The sequence below is a fragment of the Coenobita brevimanus genome, chromosome 90, assembly GCF_032717465.1.
Source record: "Coenobita brevimanus isolate Jiangsu-jjx chromosome 90, ASM3271746v2, whole genome shotgun sequence".
Classification (NCBI taxonomy): Eukaryota; Metazoa; Arthropoda; class Malacostraca; order Decapoda; family Coenobitidae; genus Coenobita; species Coenobita brevimanus.
In genome coordinates, this window is record NC_137043.1 from 32,325,382 (window position 1) to 32,330,381 (window position 5,000).

Below are 5,000 nucleotides of genomic sequence, written 5' to 3' on the forward strand. Positions count from 1 at the left end.
AAAAGAAGGAACAAAAAAACAGAAAAGATAAAAATGACAAAAACTGGAGTCGAAGGGAAAGAAAAAATGGTGTAATAAAACTGAAAATTAAAAGCCTAAAATCAAAGTGCAAAACTGAAAATAAAAGTGTAATAAAACTCTTATAAAATGGACCAACCAGATGTGAAATAAAGCCTAGAAAAAAAAAAGATAAATTAAAAAAATGGAATGATTTTCGATTGACAATTATACGGTATACCAACTTTGGGGAAAATGTACGAGAGAGAGAGAGAGAGAGAGAGAGAGAGAGAGAGAGAGAGAGAGAGAGAGGCGCCTTGACGTACACATTCGGTTTCAGGTCACTTTAGCACAAATTAGTCTAGAGGGAAATCCGAGCTGAAATGCAAATAGCTGGCCGAAATCACTGTCTGGTTCGCTTTAAGATCCCATTCTCTTGAGGAGCATCAGGAGGAGGAAAAATAAGAGAGGAGGAGGAGGAGGAGGATTAAAAAACAGAAGAGGAGGACGAAGAGGGGGTAAAAAAAAAAAAATAAAGAGGAGATGGATGAAAAAAGCGAAAAAAATTGAGATTAAGGGGCAGGGAGACTTAGGAGGAGGAGGAAGAGGAGGAGGAGGATGAGCAGAGGCAGGAGGAGAAAATTCTGAATATTAAAGCTACTCAGCATTACTACGACTACAAGTACTACAAGAACTGTAACGGTACTACTACAAATAATAATGCTAATCCTCAAACTTTGGGCCAATTTATGTATTTTATGCTGATCCTCAAACCTGTAAACCAACCAATGTAATTTAATCCACCTAACGCCAAATACTTTTCCTAGCAACTGAGACACGATGTAAGGCCTTGGAAGCAGTAGCAGGAGTTCTGGTGGCAGTAGTAGAAGTAGTAGTAGTAGTTGTAGTAAATAATAATAATAATAATAATAATAATAATAATAATAATAACAACAACAACAATAATATTACGAACAAAATCTGATGGAAGAAGAAGATGCTCAAGATGAGGAAAGAAAATGGATGAACAGAGGCACGAAAAATTAGGAGAGTAGTGAGTCGAGGAGGAAGAGGAGGAGAAGGAGGAGAGACGAGTATGCAAAAGATAGGAAGAGAAGTAGGGAAACAGAAAGCCGGTAGGAGGGAAAGGAGGAAAAAAAGTGAGGAGGAGGAGGACGGGAAGGAAGAGGAGGAGGAAGTGTGTAACTGTGTATATATAAATGCAAAGAAAAAAGGAATGAAAAAAGAACAAAATGATGAGGAAGACAGAAAAGTAAGATGAGGGAAGAGCAGAAGAGGAGAAAAGCGGAATAAAAGAGGATAGAGAGAGAGATAATGATGATTATGGTGATGATGATGATAATGGAAGGAGAAAAAATACAAAGGCTTCAGTGGATGCGATTATCTGAGAGAGAGAGAGAGAGAGAGAGAGAGAGAGAGAGAGAGAGAGAGAGAGAGAGAGAGAGGAAAGACACACACACACACACACACACACACACACACACACACACAATAACATAAAACAGTCCTTAAAATACCTCCAAATTAAAAAGGAATGTAAAAACAAACTAGAAAAAGGGGCAAAAAGTAGAAAAAAAATCTCCGCATCCTAACAGCCCTCTTCGTCTTCATTAAATTTTTTTCCTGGGCAAGAGATAAGATTTTTCCTCCCTTGAAGACAGGAGGGAAGAAAATGCGCGTCGGGAGAAGAAAAGACAAAAGAAAACTAATAATGATGGGTTGGTTTTACGGCGAAAAAGATTGTGGATAGGAAAAGAGAATGAGAGGAATACATTAGTTCCACCTCCAGGCCCAGGATTCTCATTTTCTCTGACGCATCTTCCCATGTTCGACGACTTGTTCGAGAATATTACCCCACGCGTTCAATGGCTAAAAAATACCACCCCACGTACTCCCCGCGTATTCTAATTTGTGGTTATCCCTCTACATCTCTAGGGCATAATTATCTTCGTCAATGAAGTTGGGCGGAGGTAATGTATTCTCTCTCTCTCTCTCTCTCTCTCTCTCTCTCTCTCTCTCTGTACAAGATCTCAAAACGTTGTCATCGGATTTCGATAAAGCTGGTGAATACGTGGAGAATGGGCCAAGGAAGAGTTGGTTAAATTTCATGAGGGAGCCGGAGCCGGATGCAAGAAAATATCATACATTTTACGGCTCTGTGATAGTGTAACACGGCACGCTAAGACCGTAGAGTTAATGACTATGTGAACGTGAAAGCAGGAAATAAGAATTACAACAATAAATCATAAATTTTACTGGCGTTGAAGGAGATTTGCGCTCTCTGACTGCTTTCTAGTTTTATTTTGTTCTTGCTGCTTCAAGACGATTTTGTATCAGCTTGTGAAGAGATCTGGTAATGAATGAGAATGAAACGTACATCCAATGACTCCAATTTAAAATCTGTACCCTGTTCTTAATAGCCTGTATGTCTGTGGATGTTGATGATGATGATGATGACGATGATGATGATGACGATAAGAATAAAATGTGAAAGACGTCATCGTACTGAAACTCTATCACTCTCAGGCTCGTTAGACTCACACCTCGCCAAATAATAAGTCTGGCATTAGTTTTAAAAAAGTACTGAAGAATACTTGACCACAATACAGTTAATTATCACCACCAAAATCTTACTCGACATTGCCATCCACTCCCTGACAATCCAAAACACTGAGTGGCTGACTGACTGACACTCTACCAGTCAGCCCACAAGATCGAACCCTGACTCCTTCACCCTGCGTCAACTACCAGTAAAGTCAACACCAGAGATAAGCTTTGACTATCCCTAAACGAGCTGGACTATTCCTTATGCGTAACAATCTGCCTATCTGTTTGTCTGTCTACGTATGTATGTGTGTATGTACGGATGTATGTACTTATGTCTGTCTGTCTGTATGTATGTTTGTATGTATGTATGTCTATCTATATAATACACATAAAATCAAAAGTATACCGGGTTATGCTTCTGAATCTATGAAAATATTTATGCACCTAGTGTCTCCATTTTCCTCCAACTTATCCACACCCTCTTTCCTTTTTCCTTACAGTCCATCCGCACCCTCCTTTCAACTTTTTCCCAACTCTACTACACGCTTCTTCTGTTTCCTTCCAAACCATCCACACCATCCACCCCTTATTCACCCATCTCCACCCTCCACAGTCCACCATTTCTTCTTTTATCCATCCTCACCCACTTTCATTTTACTTCTAACACCCATACACCCCTTCCATTATCTCTCACTCTCCTTCCGTTTTCATTTCACTCTTCTACACACACCCTCTCATTTTCTCAACTTTCCACTCTCTCTCTCTCTCTCTCTCTCTCTCTCTCTCTCTCTCCTTCCTCTTTACGCTCCCCCTTTCAATTTTCCCTTTGCCCTCCTCTTTCTCAACCTCACTACTTCCCCTCTCTACTCTCCCTCCCCCTTTTTTTCTACCTACCTTTCTTCTCTACACTCCTCACCTCTCTCTCTTTCTCTCTCTCTCTCTCTCTCTCTCTCTCTCTCTCTCTCTCTCTCTGGCGGTGCTCTAAATATTCATAGCACGTTAATTAGGGTGAATTAAAAAGGCGGATTACTTGAGTATACTCCGTCACGCTGGGGGATTACTGCCTTCATCATCATCCCCCCCCCCTCTCTCTCTCTCTCCACTCAGTTTCCTTGTATTTTTTACCTAGGATCAGTGTTCATTTGTCATTTTCACTGCTATCTGAATTTCGTTCCATTTTTTCACATCTTCCATTTTCTTATTTCTTTTAAAGCGATATTTTAGTTTACTTTTTGGGTCCTCTTGTTTATTGGGATTTTGTTGTTCTCTTTTAGCTGAATGTTACAAAGTTTCTCGTTCTCTTTCAGACTCTTCCTTGATACTCTTTATTTCACTCATTTCGGATTATTTCGTTCGTTTATTTAATTGTTTCATCTATATATATTATACTTCACTGCATATCTTAGGGAAGCTATTTTGTTTTCTAAAGCTATTTTGTTTTCTAATTTTATGATACACACATACATACATACATACATACATAATATATATATATATATATATATATATATATATATATATATATATATATATATATATATATATATATATATATATATAACGCCCAGTATGTTTTCCCAGCTGACACTAACGATCAAATCACAAAGTTCACTGGAAATGTAAAATATGTTGTATGTTGACAGGCGTTCATTTCAGCAGTGACGCAGTTTACCTGAAATTGACCTTACGTAACTGTAACTAAAGATAACTGTAACTGAACTGTACTTAATCTAACTTTTCCCTTCACAGGTAATTCAAATTATTCATCAACGGACACTAAAGTGAGGGGAAGAAGGCTGCCCACGTATTCCCTGCGTGCCTTATACAGTGAGTAAATGATACGACCATTTTTCTGTCAGCCTACAAGCATTCCCGAAACTCTTTTGGTATGGATATAAGTAAGTCGTGCGTGGATTTCTCTCTCCTCTGATTTTGTCTCAAAGAGAAGTCGGGGAGCGGGGTTAAGGTGGTGGTGGTGGTGGTGGTGGTGGTTGTGGTGGTGGTGATGGTGATGATGATACTGTGAGTAGCGTGAGGGTGAAAATGTAAACATCCTGGGTTGAAACTTAAAATTAAAATTTAAAAACATCCACTTATCTCACTTTGTTTTTTATTACCTCATTTATCGCGTCTTTTATTTCCCTCTCTATTTCCCTCACCCAGCATAGAAGTCCAATAATAGTTACTACCTTCTTTACTACCCAGTCATTTCCTTCATTTATTTGCCTATTCAATTTTCACCTGCTATTTCCACTCCTAAATGCTTTCCTTTATTTCCAAATAAAGGAGAAATGATCAAGGGATGCACTGAGCCAAACAAAATCTCTCTCTCTCTCTCTCTCTCTCTCTCTCTCTCTCTCTCTCTCTCTCTCTCTCTCTCTCTCTCTCTCTCTCTCTCTCTCCGTATTTAGATGACCTCTTTTGTATCTTACTAT